The following is a 23,162-nucleotide window of genomic DNA, read 5'->3' on the forward strand; positions in this document are numbered from 1 at the left end:
TCAGTGGGGCAAAAGTATTCTCCTAGATTGATCTAAGGACCGGATACCACCAGCTCAAAATCAAGAAAGAAGATATTCCTAAGACTGCGTTCACTACTCGATACGGCCTTTGTGAATATACAGTCATGTCTTTCGGCCCCACTAATGCCCCTGCCTTCTTCATGCATATGATGAATGAAGTATTCATGGACTTCTTGGATAAGTTTGTGGTGGTCTTCATCGATGACATCCTCATATACTCAAAAGGTGAAGAAGAGCACAAGGGACATCTCAGAGCAGTCTTGAAGAGACTCCGTGACCATCAACTATATGCGAAATTCAACAAATGTGAGTTTTGGCTCAAGCAAGTCGGATTTTTGGGGCATGTTCTGTCAGCAGAAGGCATAGCCATGGATCCAAGTAAGGTGAAGGACGTGTTTGATTGGACGGCACTCACGACAGTAACAGAGATCCGTAGTTTCCTTGGATTAGCAGGATACTACCGCCGCTTCATTGAAGGGTTCTCTAAGATTGCCAAGCCAATGATAGAACTCGTCAAGAATGATAAGAAATTTGAATGGAGTGAGGACGGTGAGAAAAGCTTTAATGAGCTAAAGATCAGACTGATAATAGCACCTGTGTTGACCCTTCTAGACATCTACCGTAGCTTTGATGTATACTGTGACGCATCCAGGAAAGGTATTGGATGTGTACTCATGCAAGATGTCAAGGTTGTCGCATACACATCTTGACAACTACGGCCTCACGAAGGGAACTATCCTACACATGATTTGGAGTGGGCCGCAGTTGTGCACGCTCTGAAAATTTGGAGACACTACCTCATTGGCAAAAGATGTCAGATATTTACCGACCACAAGAGTCTCAAGTATATATTCACTCAACCGGAATTAAACCTTCGACAGCGAAGATGGCTCGAGTTGGTAAAGGATTATGATCTTGGAATAAATTACCATCTCGGTTGTCGGTGGAAACGACACCTATGGGATCACTGGGACCCCTTCTATGGTTGGCGGGCGCGGGGTTGTGCAAAGAGCGGGTCTGGCAGGAAGCACAAGGATCATTTACCCAGGTTCGGGCCGCGAGGATGCGTAAAATCCTAGTTCTGCTTTGGTGTATGTATTTGAGTGTTCTTGAGTTCTTGAACTAGCTACGGTGTGTCTGTAGTCCAAAAGATCTGAATCCTTCTCCTGGTCGCCTCGGGCCTCCTTTTATAGACAAAAGAGGTCGCCACAGTGGCACACAGGAGGTGGAAAGGTGTACAGTGGATGAGTCTATCCTCTGGCACCGTCGGACAAACACATTTAATGTGCTGCCGACGTGCCCCTCTTGCTTTATTGGGGACGGCAAGGAAGCTCGTCCCAGCTGTCGCCGCCTCGCCTGGCTGCAATGCGCGTCCGGGCTGACGAGGAGTTGTAGCGCCACGTTCGCTGGCAGCTGGGCTGGCGCGGTGGTGGAGTCTTCACGAAGATCTACATGCCACCACACAGGTGCTAGCTGAGTCGGCGTAGAGGCCGCATGCTGCCACGCAGGTGCCTGCCCAGCTGGTTGAGCTAGCAGCTGCGTGGGAGCGGCGATGTAGTCTTGGCAGACGTGGGCCTGGCCGTGGCCCCGCAAGCGTCCTCGGCGAGGGCCTTGCCGGGGACCCGGCAAGGGTCTTGCCACGGCACTGTGGTCGTCCCCGGAAAGGCTCTTGCCGGGGGTCTCGTGGATCTCCTCGGCAAGGATCTCGCCAAGGGTCGTCGTCTTCTGGTCCTCATCTGATCTTGTGTGTTTATGATCTTGACGAAGATCTGCGTGCCACCACAGAGGTGCCTCCCGAGCCTTGGTTCCAATGTGGATGGTTGGTGGTGTTGGAACCCGCGGGCTCAAGGGTGGCTTGCTCCGCTGGCATCGGGCAAGGTGCCCCGGCAAGGGTGTTGCCGGGGGAATCCACCTCGCCCTCTTCCTCTTTGTGTCTCTTGGTCTTGGCGTTGCTTTGGTTGCCTTGCGCTTCGGCTTCCCCCTTCTGCCCTGCTCAGTGTGGCCGTGGGCGCGGCTCTGACTGCCCGTGCACAAGTAAAGGGGTAAAAAGGAGTGCCCTACTTTCGGTGGAAACGACACCTATGGGATCACTGGGACCCCTTCTACGGTTTGCGGGCACGGGGTTGTGCAAAGAGCGGGTCTGGCAGGAAGCACAAGGATCGTTTACCCAGGTTCGGGCCGCGAGGATGCGTAAATCCCTAGTCCTGCTTTGGTGTATGTATTTGAGTGTTCTTGAGTTCTTGAACTAGCTACGGTGTGTCTCTAGTCCAAAAGATCCGAATCCTTCTCCTGGTCGCCTCGGGCCTCCTTTTATAGACAAAAGGGGTCAACACAGTGGCACACAGGAGGTGGAAAGGTGTACAGTGGATGAGTCTGTCCTCTGGCACCGTCGGACAAACGCATTTAATGCGCTGCCGACGTGCCCCTCTTGCTTTATTGGGGACGGCAAGGAAGCTCGTCCCAGCTATTGCTGCCTCACCTGGCTGTGACGCGCGTCTGGGATGACGAGGCATTGTAGCACCACGTTGGCTGGCTGCTGGGCTGGCGCAGTGGTGGAGTCTTCACAAAGATCTGCATGCCACCACGTAGGTGCTAGCTGAGTCGGCGTAGAGGCCGCATGCTGCCACGCAGGTGCCTGCCAAGCTGGTTGAGCTAGCAGCTGCGTGGGAGCGGCGGTGTAGTCTTGGCAGACATGGGCCTGGCCGTGGCCCCGCAAGCGTCCTCGGCAAGGGCCTTACCGGGGCCCCGGTGGTCTCTCTCAAGCAACCCTGCAACCAAATAACAAAGAGTCTCTTGTGTCCCCAGCACACCCAATACAATGGTAAATTGTATAGGTGCACTAGTTCGGCGAAGAGATGGTGATACAAGTGCAATATGGATGATAGATATAGGTTTTTCTAATCTGAAAATAACAAGGTAGCAAGTGGTAAAAGTGAGCGTAAACGGTATTGCAATGCTAGGAAACAAGGCCTAGGGTTCATACTTTCACTAGTGCAAGTTCTCTCAACAATAATAACATAATTGAATCATATAACTATCCCTCAACATGCAACAAAGAGTCACTCCAAAGTCACTAATAGCGGAGAACAAACGAAGAGATTATGGTAGGGTATGAAACCACCTCAAAGTTATTCTTTCCAATCAATCCGTTGGGCTATTCCTGTAAGTGTCACAAACAGCCCTAGAGTTCGTACTAGAATAACACCTTAAGACACACATCAACCAAAATCCTAATGTCACCTAGATACTCCAATGTCACCTCAAGTATCCGTGGGTATGATTATACGATATGCATCACACAATCTCAGATTCATCTATTCAACCAACACATAGGACCTCAAAGAGTGCCCCAAAGTTTCTACCGGAGAGTCAAGACGAAAACTTGTGCCAACCCCTATGCGTAGGTTCATGGGCGGAACCCGCAAGTTGATCACCAAAACATACATCAAATGAATCACGTGATATCCCATTGTCACCATAGATACGCACGGCAAGACATACATCAAGTGTTCTCAAATCATTAAAGACTCAATCTGATAAGATTACTTCAAAGGGAAAACTCAATCCATTACAAGAGAGTAGAGGGGGAGAAGCAACATAAGATCCAACTATAATAGGAAAGCTCGCGATACATCAAGATCGTGCCAAATCAAGAACACGAGAGAAAGAGATCAAACACATAGCTACTGGTACATACCCTCAGCCCCGAGGGTGAACTACTCCCTCCTCGTCATGGAGAGCGTCGGGATGATGAAGATAGCCACCGGTGAGGGTTCCCCCCTCCGGCTGGGTGCCGGAACAGGGTCCCGATTCGTTTTTGGTGGCTACAGAGGCTTGCGGCGGCGGAACTCCCGATCTATTCTGTTCCCCGATCGTTTTAGGGTATATTGATATATATGCGGAAGAAGTACGTTAGGGGAGCCACGAGGGGCCCACGAGGGTGGAGGGCGCGCCCCCTGCCTCGTGCCTTCCTCATTGCTTTCTTGACGTGGACTCCAAGTCTCCCGGGTTGCTTTCCTTCCAAAAATAACTTCTCCAGAAGGTTTCATTCTGTTTCGACTCCGTTTGATATTCCTTTTCTTCGAAACATTGAAACAAGGGGAAAAAACAGGAACTGGCACTGGGCTCTGGGTCAATAGGTTAGTCCCAAAAATAATATAAAAGTGTTTAATAAAGCCCATAAACATCCAAAACAGATAATATAATAGCATGGAACAATAAAAAGTTATAGATACGTTGGAGACGTATCAGCATCCCCAAGCTTAATTCCTGCTCGTCCTCGAGTAGGTAAATGATAAAAACAGAATTTTTGATGTGGAATGCTACCTAACATATTTCTTAATGTAATTTTCTTTATTGTGGCATGAATATTCAGATCCATAAGATTCAAGACAGAAGTTTAATATTGACATAAAAATAATAATACTTCAAGCATACTAACTAAGCAATTATGTCTTCTTAAAATAACATGGCCAAAGAAAGTTTTCCCTACAAAATCATATAGTCTGGCTATGCTCTATCCTCACCACACAAAGTATTTAAATCATGCACAACCCCGATGACAAGCCAAGCAATAGTTTCATACTTTTGGTGTTCTCAAACTTTTTCAATCTTCACGCAATACATGAGCGTGAGCCATGGACATAGCACTATATGTGGAATAGAATGGTGGTTGTGGAGAACACAAAAAGGAGGGAGAAGATAGTCTCACATCAACTAGGCGTATCAACGGGCTATGGAGATGCCCATTAACAGATATCGATGTGAGTGAGTAGGGATTGCCATGCAACGGATGCACTAGAGCTGTAAGTAAATGAAAGCTCAACAAGAGAAAATAAGTGGGTGTAGAGTGCTACTTGGCATAATTTCAATGTAATTCTTCTTAATTGTGGTATGAATATTCAGATCCGAAAGATTCAAGATAAAAGTTCATATTGACATAAAAATAATAATACTTCAAGCATACTAACTAAGCAATCATGTCTTCTCAAAATAACATGGCCAAAGAAAGTTATCCCTACAAAATCATATAGTCTGGCTATGCTCTATCTTCACCACACAAAGTACTTAAATCATGCACAACCCCGATGACAAGCCAAGCAATTGTTTCATACTTTTGACATTTTCAAAACTTTTTCAATCTTCACGCAATACATGAGCGTGAGCCATGGACATAGCACTATATGTGGAATAGAATGGTGGTTGTGGAGAAGACAAAAAGGGAGAAGATAGTCTCACATCAACTAGGCGTATCAACGGGCTATGGAGATGCCCATCAATAGATATCAATGTGAGTGAGTAGGGATTGCCATGCAACGGATGCACTAGAGCTATAAGTATATGAAAGCTCAACAAAGGAAACTAAGTGGGTGTGCATCCAACTCGCTTGCTCACGAAGACCTAGGGCATTTTGAGGAAGCCCATCATTGGAATATACAAGCCATGTTCTATAATGAAAAGTTCCCACTAGTATATGAAAGTGACAAAACAAGAGACTCTCTATCATAAAGATCATGGTGCTACTTTGAAGCACAAGTGTGGTAAAAGGATAGTACCATTGTCCCTTCTCTCTTTTTCTCTCATTTTTTTTTATTTGGGCCTTCTCTTCTTTTTTTATGGCCTCTTTTTTTCGTCCGGAGTCTCATCCCGACTTGTGGGGCAATCATCGTCTCCATCATCCTTTCCTCACTAGGACAATGCTCTAATAATGATGATCATCACACTTTTATTTACTTACAACTCAAGAATTACAACTCGATACTTAGAACAAAATATGACTATATGAATGCCTCCGGTGGTGTACCGGGATGTGCAATGACTCATGAGTGGCATGTATGAAAGAATTATGAATGGTGGCTTTGCCACAAATACAATGTCAACTACATGATCATGCAAAGCAATATGGCAATGATGGAACGTGTCATAATAAACGGAACTGTGGAAAGTTGCATGGCAATATATCTCGGAATGGCTATGGAAATGGCATGATAGGTAGGTACGGTGGCTGTTTTGAGGAAGGTATATGGTGGGTGTATGATACCGGCGAAAAGTGCGCGGTATTAGAGAGGCTAGCAATGGTGGAAGGAAGAAAAGTGCGTATAATTCATGGACTCAACATTAGTCATAAAGACCTCATATACTTATTGCAAAAGTCTAGAAGTTATCAAAGCAAAGTATTACGCGCATGCTCCTAGGGGGATAGATTGGTAGGAAAAGGCCATCGCTCGTCCCCGACCGCCACTCATAAGGAGGACAATCAATAAATAAGTCATGCTCCGACTTCATCACATAACGGTTCACCATACGTGCATGCTACGGGAATCACAAACTTTAACACAAGTATTTCTCAAATTCACAACTACTCAGCTAGCATGACTCTAATATCACCATCTTCATATCTCAAAACAATCATAAGGAATCAAACTTCTCATAGTATTCAATGCACTTTATATGAAAGTTTTTATTATATCTCTCTTGGATGCCCATCATACTAGGACTAAATTCATAACCAAAGCAAATTACCATGCTGTTTAGGACTCTCAAAATAATATAAGTGAAGCATGAGAGTTCATCTATTTCTTCAAAATAAAACCACCATCGTGCTCTAAAAGATATAAGTGAAGATCAATGAGTAGCCAAATAATTATGCAACTAAGTGCAGACTCTCTAACATTTAAGAATTTCAGATCTTGGTATTTTATTCAAACAGCAAGCAAAGCTAAAGGAAATAAAATGATGCTCCAAGCAAAACACATATCATGTGGTGAATAAAAATATAGCTCCAAGTAAAGTTACCGATGAACGAAGACGAAAGAGGGGATGCCATCCGGGGCATCCCCAAGCTTAGGCTCTTGGTTGTCCTTGAATATTACCTTGGGGTGCCTTGGGCATCCCCAAGCTTAGGCTCTTGCCACTCCTTATTCCATAGTCCATCGAATCTTCACCCAAAACTTGAAAACTTCACAACACAAAACTCAACAGAAAACTCGTAAGCTCCGTTAGCGAAAGAAAACAAAACACCACTTCAAGGTACTGTAATGAACTCATTCTTTATTTGTATTGGTGTTAAATCTGCTGTATTCCAACTTCTCTATGGTTTATAAACTATTTTACTAGCCATAGATTCATCAAAATGAGCAAACAACACACGAAAAACAGAATCTGTCAAAAACAGAACTGTCTGTAGTAATTAGTAACTAACGCAAACTTCTGGAACTCAAAAAATTCTAAACTAAATTGTTGGACCTGAGGAATTTGTCTAGTAATCATATGAAAAAAGAATCAACTAAATAGCACTCTCGAGTAAAAGGTTGAAGCTAATCTCGTGAGCGCTAAAGTTTCTGTTTTTTACAGCATGATCATAAAGACTTCACCCAAGTCTTCCCAAAGGTTCTACTTGGCACAAACACTAATTAAGACATAAAACCACATCTAAAAAGAAGCTAGATGAATTATTTATTACTAAACAGAACCAAAAATCAAGAAACTAATATAAAATTGGGTTGCCTGCCAACAAGCACTATCGTTTAACGCCCCTTGCTAGGCATGATGATTTCAATGATGCTCACATAAGACATAAGAATTGAAACATAAAGAGAGCATCATGAAGAATATGACTAGCACATTTAAGTTTAACCCACTTCCTATGCATAGGGATTTTGTGAGCAAACAACTTATGGGAACAATGATCAACTAGCATAGGAAGGCAAAACAAGCATAACTTCAAAACTTTAAGCACATAGAGAGGAAACCTGATATTATTGCAATTCCTACAAGCATACATTCCTCCCTCATAATAATTTTCAGTAGCATCATGAATGAATTCAACAATATAACCAGCACCTAAAGCATTCTTTTCATGGTCTACTTGCATAGAAATTTTATTACTCTCCACATAAGCAAATTTCCTCTCATGGATAATAGTGAGAGCAAACTCAACAAAATAACTATCATGTGATTGAAAATTAAGATCAAGATGACAAGTTTCATGGTTATCATTATTCTTTAAAGCATATGTGTCATCACAATAATCATCATAGATAGGAGGCATGCTTTCATCATAGTAAATTTGCTCCTCAAAGCTTGGGGGACAAAAAGTATCATCTTCATCAAACATAGCTTCCCCAAGCTTGTGGCTTTGCATATCATAAGCATCATGGGTATTCAAAGAATTCATACTAACAACATTGCAATCATGCTCATCATTCACATATTTTATGCCAAGCATTCTGTGTAATTCTTCTTCTAGTACTTGAGCACAATTTTCCTTTCCATCATTTTCACGAAAGATATTAAAAAGATGAAGCATATGAGGCACCCTTAATTCCATTTTTTTGTAGTTTTCTTTTATAAACTAAACTAGTGATAAAACAAGAAACTAAAAGATTCGATTGCAAGATCAAAACATATACCTTCAAGCACTCACCTCCCCGGCAACGGCGCCAGAAAAGAGTCTTGATGTCTACTACACAACCTGCTTCTTGTAGACGTTGTTGGGCCTCCAAGTGCAGAGGTTTGTAGAACAGTAGAAAATGTCCCTCTAGTGGATGACCTAAGGTTTATCAATCCGTGGGAGGTGTAGGATGAAGATGGTCTCTCTCAAGCAACCCTGCAACCAAATAACAAAGAGTTTCTTGTGTCCCCAACACACCCAATACCATGGTAAATTGTATAGGTGCACTAGTTCGGCGAAGAGATGGTGATACAAGTGCAATATGGATGATAGATATAGGTTTTTGTAATATGAAAACAGCAAGGTAGCAAGTGGTAAAAGTGAGTGTAAACGGTATTGCAATGCTAGGAAACAAGGCCTAGGGTTCATACTTTCACTAGTGCAAGTTCTCTCAACAATAATAACATAAATGGATCATATAACTATCCCTCAACATGCAACAAAGAGTCACTCCAAAGTCACTAATAGCGGAGAACAAACGAAGAAATTATGGTAGGGTACGAAACCACCTCAAAGTTATTCTTTCCAATCAATCCGTTGGGCTATTCCTATAAGTGTCACAAACAGCCCTAGAGTTCGTACTAGAATAACACCTTAAGACACACATCAACCAAAACCCTAATGTCACCTAGATACTCCAATGTCACCTCAAGTATCCGTGGGTATGATTATACGATGTGCATCACACAATCTCAGATTCATCTATTCAACCAACACATAGAACCTCAAAGAGTGCCCCAAAGTTTCTACCGGAGAGTCAAGACGAAAACGTGTGCCAACCCCTATGCATAGGTTTATGGGCGGAACCCGCAAGTTGACCACCAAAACATACATCAAATGAATCACGTGATATCCCATTATCACCACAGATACGCACGGCAAGACATACATCAAGTGTTCTCAAATCATTAAAGACTCAATCCGATAAGATTACTTCAAAGGGAAACTCAATCCATAAGAAGAGAGTAGAGGGGGAGAAGCAACATAAGATCCAACTATAATAGCAAAGCTCGCGATACATCAAGATCGTGCCAAATCAAGAACATGAGAGAGAGAGATCAAACACATAGCTACTGGTACATACCCTCAGCCCCGAGGGTGAACTACTCCCTCCTCGTCGTGGAGAGCGCCGGGATGATGAAGATAGCCACCGGTGAGGGTTCTTGCGGCGGCGGAAATCCCGATCTATTCTGTTCCCCGATCGTTTTAGGGTATATGGATATATATAGGCGGAAGAAGTACGTCAGGGGAGCCACGAGGGGCCCACGAGGGTGGAGGCCGCGCCCAGGGGGGTGGGCGCGCCCCCTGCCTTGTGCCTTCCTTGTTGCTTTCTTGACGTGGACTCCAAGTCTCCCGGGTTGCTTTCCTTCCAAAAATAACTTCTCTAGAAGGTTTCATTCCGTTTCGACTCCGTTTGATATTCCTTTTCTTCGAAACACTGAAACAAGGAAAAAAACAGGAACTGGCACTGGGTCAATAGGTTAGTCCCAAAAATAATATAAAAGTGTTTAATAAAGCCCATAAACATCCAAAACAGATAATATAATAGCATGGAACAATCAAAAATTATAGATACATTGGACACGTATCACCCGGCAAGGGTCTTGCAGCGGCACCGTGGTCGTCCCCGGCAAGGGTCTTGCCGGGGGTCTCGTGGATCTCCTCGGCAAGGATCTCGCCAAGGGTCGTCGTCTTCTCGTCCTCATCTGATCTTGTGTGTTTATGATCTTGACGAAGATCTGCATGCCACCACAGAGGCACCTCCCGAGCCTTGGTTCCAATGTGCATGGTTGGTGGTGTTGGAACCCGCGAGCTCAAGGGTGGCTTGCTCTGCTGGTGTCGGGCAAGTTGCCCCGGCAAGGCTCTTGCCGGGGCTGCAGAGGCTGCCCCGGCAAGGGTCTTGCCGGGGGAATCCACCTCGCTCTCTTGCTCTTTGTGTATCTTGGTATTGGCATTGCTTTGGTTGCCTTGCGCTTCGGCTTCCCCCTTTTGCCCTGCTCAGTGTGGCCGTGGGCGCGGCTCTGACTGTCCGTGCACAAGTAAAGGGGTAAAAAGGAGTGCCCCTACTTTTGTACACCGACAGGAGCCCCCGGGCCTGGGCCACACATAAGCTCGACACATTGTTGGGCCTGGCCCACAACGGTGCGCGGGCAGGTGGGGCGGATTTTTACCGCGGTAACTTTTTCGCTCGCTTGCGCTTCCCCACGACCCCCGTTGAATGCGCGTCGTGGAGGGTCGTGCGTAACATGGGGGTCATGCGTGGGATGGTTCCCACATGCATGCGTCACGTCACAGTAAAGAGGCGGCTCGCGCCTTCCCCATAAAAAGAGGGGAACACAGAGGCGCGACTCATTTACTGAGCGGACTCGGGTCGCGGTCTTCAAGGCATCTGCGCCCCACAATCACGGGGTGGGGAACGGTTGCCTCACCCGACCCCTCGATAGCTGCTTGCTCGCCATGTGTTCTCGATGCCTTTAAGGTGGCAGGCGGTGGAGCCAGGAAACCGGGCCGTCACTGATTGGAGCAGCGGCTCGGTCCTGATTCCCTGCGCCCCCGACAGCCGGATTGGTTGAGTGGGGCGGCTGAGCCCCGATCCCGCCCCTTTATAAAGGGGGGGGATCGGGATGGCACCCCACATTCTATCATCATCCATCTCCTTCCACCTCGTCTCCTTCCTTCCATCTGCCATGGCGAGAGGAGGCGCTGGTCCTTCGACGGTGGCAGCGAGGGTCTCTGCTCGACAGCGCGTCCCTCCTCGCCAAGAGCTCGCGGCGGCGAGGCCGGCCACGAGAGGAAGGGGGTGGGGGCGAGGCCGAGGTCGCTGTGGCGCTCGGGGAAGTGGGGGACGGGGCGGCGCACCGGCCTTGCCTCCGCTAGCGATGCCTCCTCCAACGGAGGGCCACGTCGCGGACCAGCCCCATGAGTTCTTCATCAGGCTGCGTCGTGCACCGCGCCGTCGTCTTCGTCTCCCCACCCCATTCGCTCGGGAGATGGAGCTCGACCCGCCACAGACCCTCAGGTTGCATATGAGGGGCTGCGGGAATGGCGGCACGCAGGTCGACGTCGACTTTCCCGCTCCTCACGTCATGTACCTTCGTCGTGGGTGGAAGACATTCGCTCGTGTCCACAGCCTGACGGCGGGGCTCTTTCTCTACTTCAAATTAATGGAGAACAGCCTGCTCTCCGTCAAGGTCTTTGGGGACCTTGGAACTCGCCTAAAGTGCTGCGTGGAGAGCTCCTCCGATGATGAAGACTCTTCCTCGAGCAGGAGTGACGAGGACGACAGCGACAGCGACGACGAGGGCGTCGAGCGAGGCGACGCCGACCTTGACTCTGACTGACCGTGTCATCCCTTCATCGGCTACGCGCCCTGCCAAGGGCCTTCCTTGTCAAGCTCTCCATCAGCGCGTTCCCCGCCGCCTCCTTGGCGGCTGGCGTAGGAGGGCCGAAGAAGACGAAGAAGGCGGGCCGTCAAGTCAGAGTACACGGGCACCGACGCCTTCATTGCGTATTGTCGGCCTGCTGCCTCATCTTTTGGCTCCTCTCCCGGCATTGGGATGCTCTCCTGGTGTCTTCTGCTGCTCGTACCTCACCTAGGCACTCTTTTTGCCCTCCGGCTACCTTGTTCCATCTTCTGAGGAGAGGGACAAGAAAGGGATTATGGGCATCTTATCTCTTTTTAGTTTGTAAGCCTCCGGGCACTTGTTAGATTTAAAACTTGTAATCCCCTTGCTCATGTTTTTCATCCCGTATGAACTGTACCTGTATGGGACATTTTAATGAAAAAGGGTGCTTGCCGGGTTCTTTGTGCGTGAGCGAGGCCCATGCCAAGGAGTGAATCCTTGTTATTTTTAAGATAAACATTGTTGCCCGGCAACAGGCCTTGCCGTCTGAAGGAAATATGCCCTAGAGGCAATAATAAAGTTATTATTTATTTCCTTATTACATGATAAATTTTTATTATTCATGCTAGAATTGTATTAACCGGAAACATGATACATGTGTGAATAAATAGACAAACAGAGTGTCACTAGTATGCCTCTACTTGACTAGCTCGTTGATCAAAGATGGTTATGTTTCCTAGCCATAGACATGAGTTGTCATTTGATTAACGGGATCACATCATTAGGAGAATGATGTGATCTACTTGACCCATTCCGTTAGCTTAGCACTTGATCGTTTAGTATTCTGCTGTTGCTTTCTTCATGACTTATACATGTTCATATGACTATGAGATTATGCAACTCCCGTTTACCGGAGGAACACTTTGTGTGCTACCAAACGTCACAACGTAACTGGGTGATTATAAAGGTGCTCTACATGTGTCTCCGAAGGTACTTGTTGGGCTGGCGTATTTCGAGATTAGGATTTGTTACTCCGATTATCGGAGAGGTATCTCTGGGCCCACTCGGTAATGCACATCACTATAAGCCTTGCAAGCATTGTAACTAATGAGTTAGTTGCGGGATGATGTATTACGAAACGAGGAAAGAGACTTGCCGGTAGCGAGATTGAACCAGGTATTGAGATACCGACGATCAAATCTCGGGCAAGTAACATACCGATGACAAAGGGAACAACGTATGTTGTTATGCGGTTTGACCGATAAAGATCTTCGTAGAGTATGTAGGAGCCAATATGAGCATCCAGGTTCCGCTATTGGTTATTGACCGGAGACGTGTCTCGGTCATGTCTACATAGTTCTCGAACCCGTAGGGTCCGCACGCTTAAAGTTTGATGATGATTTATATTATGAGTTATGTGATTTGATGTATCGAAGGTAGTTCGGAGTCCCGGATGAGATCGGGGACATGACGAGGAGTCTCGAAATGGTTGAGACGTAAAGATCGATATATTGGACGACTATATTCGGACATCGGAAAGGTTCCGAGTGATTCGGGTATTTTCGGAGTACCGGGAGTTACGGGAATTCACCGGGAGAAGTAGTGGGCCTTATTGGGCCATAAGGGAATAGAGGAGGGAGGCCAAAAGGAAGGAGGCGCGCGCCCCCCCTCTGGTCCGAATTGGGCAAGGGGTGCAACCCCCTTTTCCTTCTCCCTCTCCCCCTCTTTCCTTCTCTCCTACTCCGGAAAGGAATGGGGAATCCTACTAGGACTTGGGAGTCCTAGTAGGACTCCCCACACTTGGCGCGCCCCCTCTAGGGCCGGCCTCTCCCTCCCTCCTTTATATACGGGGGTAGGGGGGGCACCTCTAGACACAACAATTGATCTCTTGATCTCTTAGCCGTGTGCGGTGCCCCCCCTCCACCATATTCCACCTCGATAATATCGTACCGGTGCTTAGGCGAAGCCCTGCGTCGGTAGCATCATCATCACCGTCACCACGCCGTCGTGCTGACGGAACTCTCCCTCAAAGCTCGGCTGGATCGAAGTTCGAGGGACGTCATCGAGCTGAACGTGTGCTGAACTCGGAGGTGCCGTACGTTCGGTACTTGATCGGTTGGATCGTGAAGAAGTACGACTACATCAACCGCGTTGTGCTAACGCTTCCGCTTTCGGTCTACGAGGGTGCGTGGACACACTCTCCCCTCTCGTTGCTATGCATCACCATGATCCTGTGTGTGCGTAGGAAATTTTTTGAAATTACTACGTTCCCCAACAGTGGCATCCGAGCCTGGTTTTATGCGTAGATGTTTATGCACGAGTAGAACACAAGTGAGTTGTGGGCGATACAAGTCATACTGCTTACCAGCATGTCATACTTTGGTTCGGCGGTATTGTTGGATGAAGCGGCCCGGACCGACATTACGCGTATGCTTACGCGAGACTGGTTCTACCGACGTGCTTTGCACACAGGTGGCTGGCGGGTGTCAGTTTCTCCAACTTTAGTTGAACCGAGTGTGACTACGCCCGGTCCTTGAGAAGGTTAAAACAACACTAACTTGACGATCTATCGTTGTGGTTTTGATGCGTAGGTAAGAACGGTTCTTGCTCAGACCGTAGCAGCCACGTAAAACTTGCAACAACAAAGTAGAGGACGTCTAACTTGTTTTTGCAGGGCATGTTGTGATGTGATATGGTTAAGACATGATGCTAAATTTTATTGTATGAGATGATCATGTTTTGTAACCGAGTTATCGGCAACTGGCAGGAGCCATATGGTTGTCGCTTTATTGTACGCAATGCAATCGCCCTGTAATGCTTTACTTTATCACTAAGCTGTAGTGATAGTCGTAGAAGCATAAGATTGGCAAGACGACAACGATGCTGCGATGGAGATCAAGGTGTCGCCCCGGTGACGATGGTGATCACGACAGTGCTTCGGAGATGGAGATCACAAGCACAAGATGATGATGGCCATATCATATCACTTATATTGATTGCATGTGATGTTTATCTTTTATGCATCTTATCTTGCTTTGATTGACGGTAGCATTATAAGATGATCTCTCACTAAATTATCAAAGTATAAGTGTTCTCCCTGAGGATGCACCGTTGCGAAAGTTCTTCGTGCTGAGACACCACGTGATGATCGGGTGTGATAGGCTCTACGTTCAAATACAACGGGTGCAAAACAGTTGCACACGCGGAATACTCAGGTTAAACTTGACGAGCCTAGCATATAACAGATATGACCTCGGAACACGGAGACCGAAAGGTCGAGCGTGAATCATATAGTAGATATGATCAACGTAGTGATGTTCACCGTTGAAACTACTCCATCTCACGTGATGATCGGACATGGTTTAGTTGATATGGATCACGTGATCACTTAGAGGATTAGAGGGATGTCTATCTAAGTGGGAGTTCTTTAATAATTTGATTAACTGAACTTTAATTTATCATGAACTTAGTACCTGATAGTATTTTGCATGTCTATATTGTAGATCAATAGCTCGGTTTAGCTCCCCTGTTTTTATTTTTATATGTTCCTAGAGAAAACTAAGTTGAAAAATGTTAGTAGCAATGATGCGGATTGGATCCGTGATCTGAGGATTATCCTCATGCTGCACAGAAGAATTATGTCCTTGATGCACCGCTAGGTGACAGGCCGATTGCAGGAGCAAATGCGGACGTTATGAACATTTGGCAAGCTCGATATGATGACTACTTGATAGTTCAGTGCACCATGCTTTACGGCCTAGAATCGTGGCTTCAAAGACGTTTTTGAAACACCACGGAACATATGAGATGTTCCAAGAGTTGAAATTAGTATTTCAGACTCATGCCCTTGTCGAAAGGTATGAGACCTTTGACAAGTACTTCGCCTACAAGATGGAGGAAAATAGCTCAGCTAGTGAGCATGTGCTCAGAATGTGAGTACTACAATCACATGAATCAAGTGGGAGTTAATCTTCCAGATAAGATAGTGATTGAGAGAGTTCTCTAGTCACTATCACCAAGTTACTAGAACTTCGTGATGAACTATAATATTCAAGGGATAACGGAAACGATTCCCAAGCTCTTCGTGATGTTGAAATTGACGAAGGTAGAAATCAAGAAAAGCATCAAGTGTTGATGGTTGACAAGACCACTAGTTTCAAGAAAAGGGGCAAAGGGAAGAAGGGGAACTTCAAGAAGAACGGCAAGCAAGTTGCTGCTCAAGTGAAGAAGCCCATGTCTAGACCTAAGCCTGAGACTAAGTGCTTCTACTGCAAAGGGACTGGTCACTGGAAGCGGAACTGCCCCAAGTATTTGGTGGATAAGAAGGATGGCAAAGTGAACAAAGGTATATTTGATATACATGATATTGATGTGTACTTTACTAGTGTTTATAGCAACCTCTCGGCATTTTGATACTGGTTCAGTTGCTAAGAGTAGTAACTCGAAACGGGAGTTGCAGAATGAACAGGAACTAGTTAAGGGCGAGGTGACGATGTGTGTTGGAATGAATTCCAAGATTGATATGATCATCATCGCACATTCCCTATACTTTCGGGATTAGTGTTGAACCTAAATAAGTGTTATTTGGTGTTTGCGTTAAGCATGAATATGATTTGATCATGTTTATTGCAATACGGTTATTCATTTAAGTTACAGAATAATTGTTGTTCTGTTTACATGAATAAAACCTTTTATGGTCATACACCCAATGAAAATGGTTTCTTGGATCTCGATCGTAGTGATACACATAATCATAATATTGAAGCCAAAAGATGCAAAGTTAATAATGATAGTGCAACTTATTTGTGGCACTGCCGTTTAGGTCATATTGGTGTAAAGCGCATGAAGAAACTCCATGCTAATGGACTTTTGGAATCACGTGATTATGAATCACTTGATGCTTGCGAACCATGCCTCATGGGCAAGATGACTAAGACTCCGTTCTCCGGGACAATGGAGCGAGCAACAGATTTGTTTGAAATCATACATACTGATGTATGTGGTCCGATGAATATTGAGGCTCGCGGCGGGTATCATTATTTTCTGATCTTCACAGTTGATTTGAGCAGATATGGGTATATCTACTTGATGAAACACAAGTCTGAAACATTTGAAAAGTTCAAAGAATTTCAGAGTGAAGTGGAGAATCATCGTAACAAAAATAAAAGTTTCCACGATATGATCGCAGAAGTAAGATATTTGAGTTACGAGTTTGGCCTTCAGTTAAAACAATGTGAAATAGTTTCACTACTCACGCCACCTGGAACACCACAGTGTAATGGTGTGTCCGAACGTCGTCACCGTACTTTATTAAGATATAGTGCGATCTATGATGTCTCTTACCGATCTACCACTATCGTTTTGGGGTTATGCATTAGAGACAGCTACATTCACGTTAAATAGGGCACCATCTAAATCCGTTGAGACGACACCGTATGAACTATGGTTTGGCAAGAAACCTAAGCTGTCATTTCTTAAAGGTTGGGGTTGCAATGCTTATGTGAAAAAAATTCAACCAGATAAGCTCAAACCCAAATCGGAGAAGTGCGTCTTCATAGGATACCAAAAAAAATGTTGGGTACACCTTCTATCACATATCCGAAGGCAAGATATTCGTTGCTGAGTTTGGAATTTTCTAGAGAAGGAGTTTCTCTCGAAAGAAGTGAGTGGGAGGAAAGTAGAACTTGATGAGGTAACTATACTTGCTCCCTTATTGGAAAGTAGTTCATCACATAAACCAGTTCCTGTGACACCTACACCAATTAGTAAGGAAGCTAATGATGATGATCATGAAACTTCAGATCAAGTTACTACCGAACCACGTAGGTCAACCAGAGTAAGATCCGCACCAGAGTGGTACGGTAATCCTGTTCTGGAAGTCATGTTACTTGACCATGACAAACCTATGAACTATGAGGAAGCGATGATGAGCCCAGATTCCGCAAAATGGCTTGAGGCCATGAAATCTGAGATGGGATCCATGTATGAGAACAAAGTGTGGACTTTGATTGACTTGCCCAATGATCGGCGAGCCATTGAAAATAAATGTATCTTCAAGAGGAAGACGGACGCTGATAGTAGTGTTACTATCTACAAAGCTAGAATTGTCGCAAAAGGTTTTCGACAAGTTCAAGGTGTTGACTACGATGAGAATATCTCACTCGTATCTATGCTTAAGTTTGTCCGAATAATGTTAGCAATTGCCGCATTTTATGAAATCTGGCAAATGGATAAACAAAAATGCATTCCTTAATGGATTTATTAAAGAAGAGTTGTATATGATGCAACCAGAAGGTTTTGTCAATCCTAAAGGTGCTAACAAAATATGCAAGCTCCAGCGATCCATCTATGGACTGGTGCAAGCATCTCGGAGTTGGAATATACGCTTTGATAAATTGATCAAAGCATATAGTTTTATACAGACTTGCGGTGAAGCCTGTATTTACAAGAAAGTGAGTGGGAGCACTACAACATTTCTGATAAGTATATGTGAATGACATATTGTTGATCGGAAATAATGTAGAATTATTCTGCAAAGCATAAAGGAGTGTTTAAAAGGATTTTTTCAAAGAAAGACCTTGGTGAAGCTGCTTGCATATTGAGCATCAAGATCTATAGAGATAGATCAAGACGCTTGATAAGTTTTTTCAATAAGTACATACCTTGACAAGATTTTGAAGTAGTTCAAAATGGAACAGTCAAAGAAAGAGTTCTTGCCTGTGTTACAAGGTGTGAAATTGAGTAAGACTCAAAGCCCGACCACGGCAGAAGATAGAAACAGAATGAAAGTCATTCCCTATGCCTCAACCATAGGTTCTATAAAGTATGCCATTGTATACCCTACACTGATTTTGGCAAGGGAGTACAATAGTGATCTAGGAATAGATCATTGGACAGCGGTCAAAATTACCCTTAGTGGAAAAAGGATATGTGTCTCGATTATGGAGGTGACAAAAAGGTTTGTCGTAATGGGTTACGTCGATGCATGTTTTGACACTGATCCAGATGACTCTAAGTCTCAATCTGGATACATATTGAAAGTGGGAAGCTGTTAGCTAGAGTAGCTCCGCGCAGAGCATTGTTGACATAGAAATTTGCAAAATACATACGGATCTGAATGTGGCAGACCCGTTGACTAAACTTCTCTCACAAGCAAAACATGATCACACCTTAGTACTCTTTGGGTGTTAATCACATAGCGATGTGAACTAGATTATTGACTCTAGTAAACCCTTTGGGTGTTGGTCACATGACGATGTAAACTATGGGTGTTAATCACATGGTGATGTGAACTATTGGTGTTAAATCACATGGTGATGTGAACTAGATTATTGACTCTAGTGCAAGTGGGAGACTGAAGGAAATATGCCCGAGAGGCAATAATAAAGTTATTATTTATTTCCTTATTACATGATAAATGTTTATTATTCATGCTAGAATTGTATTAACCGGAAACATGATACATGTGTGAATACATAGACAAACAGAGTGTCACTAGTATGCCTCTACTTGACTAGCTCGTTGATCAAAGATATTTATGTTTCCTAGCCATAGACATGAGTTGTCATTTGATTAACGGGATCACATCATTAGGAGAATGATGTGATTGACTTGACCCATTCCGTTACCTTACCACTTGATCGTTTAGTATTCTGCTACTGCTTTCTTCATGATTTATACATGTTCCTATGACTATGAGATTATGCAACTCCCGTTTACCGGAGGAACACTTTGTGTGCTACCAAACGTCACAACGTAACTGGGTGATTATGAAGGTGCTCTACAGGTGTCTCCGAAGGTACTTGTTGGGTAGGCATATTTCGAGATTAGGATTTGTCACTCCGATTGTCGGAGAGGTATCTCTGGGCCCACTTGGTAATGCACATCACTATAAGCCTTGCAAGCATTGTAACTAATGAGTTAGTTGCGGGATGATGTATTACGGAACGAGTAAAGAGACTTGCCGGTAACGAGATTGAACTAGGTATTGAGATACCGACGATCAAATCTCGGGCAAGTAACATACCGATGACAAAGGGAACAACGTATGTTGTTATGCGGTTTGACCGATAAAGATCTTCGTAGAGTATGTAGGAGCCAATATAAGCATCCAGGTTCCGCTATTGGTTATTGACCGGAGACGTGTCTCGGTCATGTCTACATAGTTCTCGAACCCGTAGGGTCCGCACGCTTAAAGTTTGATGACGATTTGTATTATGAGTTATGTGATTTGATGTATCGAAGGTAGTTCAGAGTCCCGGATGAGATCGGGGACATGACGAGGAGTCTCGAAATGGTCCAGACGTAAAGATCGATATATTGGACGACTATATTCGGACATCGGAAAGGTTCCAAGTGATTCGGGTATTTTCGGAGTACCGGGGAGTTACGGGAATTCACCGGGAGAAGTATTAGGCCTTATTGGGCCATACGGGAATAGAGGAGGGAGGCCAAAAGGAAGCACGCCCCCCCGGTCCGAATTGGACAAGGGGTGCAACCCCCTTTTCCTTCTCCCTCTCCCCCTCTTTCCTTCTCTCCTACTCCGGTAAGGAATGGGGAATCCTACTAGGACTTGGGAGTCCTAGTAGGACTCCCCACACTTGGCGCGCCCCCTCTAGGGTCGGCCTCTCCCTCCCTCCTTTATATACGGGGGCAGGGGGCACCTCTAGACACAACAATTGATCTCTTGATCTCCTTAGCCGTGTGCGGTGCCCCCCTCCACCATATTCCACCTCGATAATATCGTAGCGGTGCTTAGGCGAAGCCTTGCGTCGGTAGCATCATCATCACCGTCACCACGCCGTCGTGCTGACGGAACTCTCCCTCAAAGCTCGCCTGGATCGGAGTTCGAGGGACGTCATCAAGCTGAACGTGTGCTGAACTCGGAGGTGTCGTACGTTCGGTACTTGATCGGTCAGATCGTGAAGAAGTACGACTACATCAACCGCATTGTGCTAATGCTTCCGTTTTCGGTCTTTGAGGGTACGTGGACACACTCTCCCCACTCGTTGGTATGCATCACCATGATCCTGTGTGTGCATAGGAATTTTTTTGAAATTACTACATTCCCCAACACCGTCCCCTTACTTCGTTCGACCATTCTCACGCTCTTGGCGGAGGAAGGGGTGAAGTAGAGTTAGGCCCTTCGTTTATTTCCTTGTCACCGCGACTGCGACCCAGTCCCGACCCAGGGAATAGTTTCTTGGTACAGAAAGAAGGGGGAGCACGGCGACCTAGGAATAAAACAAGGTTTCACACGTCCTAACTTCATATGGGAATGCACAATTGGGTATGAAAGACTTATCTGGATCCGCAGCCCCCGGCAGCCTTGGCTTGCCGTGGTTGGACTCTTACGTCTACAGCCCCTGGCAACCTTGGCTTGCCGGGGCCGGAATGTCGACTTGTTCTCTTCCTTCCAAACAGCTCAGAAGAAACGTCCATGTACCCTGCGAACCAAAGAAGACAGAAAGGAACAGAGAGACGCACACTCGACCTCTATGCTAGGGGTTAGTCCATTAACCCTAACTGAGGGAGAGACCTGACCTAGCTTGCATGCTAAAACTTAGGGCACCAGCGCTTCATTTATTTATGCTCAGGGTCTGCGCCTGGCTTTATACAGAGGGTTACATGACTCGCTGGCAAGGCTTGTACAAAAGGTGGTTTGTCATGGGGGCTGATACGTCTCCAACGTATCTATAATTTTTGATTGTTCCATGCTATATTATATTCTGTTTTGGACATTATTGGGCTTTATTATACACTTTTATATTATTTTTGGGACTAACCTATTAACCGGAAGCACAGCCCAGAATTGTTGTTTTTTGCCTATTTTAGAGTTTCGCAGAAAAAGAATATCAAACGGAGTCCAAACGGAATAAAACCTTCGTGAACGTGATTTTTGGAACGAACGTGATCCAGGGGACTTGGACCCTACGTCAAGAAAGCTACCAGGAAGCCACGAGGTAGGGGGCGCGCCTACCCCCCTGGGCGCGCCCTCCACCCTCGTGGGCCCCACGTTGCTCCACCGACGTACTCCTTCCTCCTATATATACCTACGTACCCCCAAACTACCAGATACGGAGCCAAAAACCTAATTCCACCGCAACAACTTTCTGTACCCGTGAGATCCCATCTTGGGGCCTGTTCCGGAGATCCGCCGGAGGGGGCATCGGTCACGGAGGGCTTCTACATGAACACCATAGCCTCTCCGATGATGTGTGAGTAGTTTACCTCAGACCTTCGGGTCCATAGTTATTAGCTAGATGGCTTCTTCTCTCTTTTTGGATCTCAATACAATGTTCTCCCCCTCTCTCGTGGAGATCTATTCGATGTAATCTTCTTTTGTGGTGTGTTTGTTGAGACCGATGAATTGTGGGTTTATGATCAAGTTTATCTATGAACAATATTTGAATCTTTTGAATTCTTTTATGTATGATTGGTTATCTTTGCAAGTCTCTTCGAATTATCTGTTTGGTTTGGCCTACTAGATTGATCTTTCTTGCAATGAGAGAAGTGCTTAGCTTTGGGTTCAATCTTGCGGTGTCCTTTCCCAGTGACAGTAGGGGCAGCAAGGCATGTATTATATTGTTGCCATCGAGGATAACAAGACGGGGTTTATATCATATTGCATGAGTTTATCCCTCTACATCATGTCATCTTGGTTAAAGCGTTACTCTGTTCTTATGAACTTAATACTCTAGATGCATGCTGGATAACGGTTGATGTGTGGAGTAATAGTAGTAGATGCAGGCAGGAGTCGGTCTACTTGTCTCGGACGTGATGCCTATATACATGATCATACCTAGATATTCTCATAACTATGCTCAATTCTGTCAATTGCTCAACAGTAATTTGTTCACCCACCATAAATACTTATGCTCTCGAGAGAAGCCACTAGTGAAACCTATGGCCCCCGGGTCTATTTTCCATCATATTAATCTTCCAACACTTAGCTATTTCCGTTGCCTTTTATTTTGCTTTTATTTTACTTTGCATCTTTATCATTAAAATACCAAAAATATTATTCTATCATATCTATCAGATCTCACTCTCGTAAGTGACCATGTAGGGATTGACAACCCCTTATCGCGTTGGTTGCGAGGATTTATTTGTTTGTGTAGGTGCGAGGGACTCGTGCGTGGCCTCCTACTGGATTGATACCTTGGTTCTCAAAAACTGAGGGAAATACTTACGCTACTTTGCTACATCACCCTTTCCTCTTCAAGGGAAAACCAACGCAGTGCTCAAGAGGTAGCAAGAAGGATTTCTGGCGCCGTTGCCGGGGAGTCTACGCAAAAGCCAACATACCAAGTACCCATCACAAACCCTTATCTCCTGCATTACAT

Source organism: Triticum aestivum, chromosome 6D (genome assembly GCF_018294505.1).
Source record: "Triticum aestivum cultivar Chinese Spring chromosome 6D, IWGSC CS RefSeq v2.1, whole genome shotgun sequence".
In the NCBI taxonomy this organism is placed as follows: domain Eukaryota; kingdom Viridiplantae; phylum Streptophyta; class Magnoliopsida; order Poales; family Poaceae; genus Triticum; species Triticum aestivum.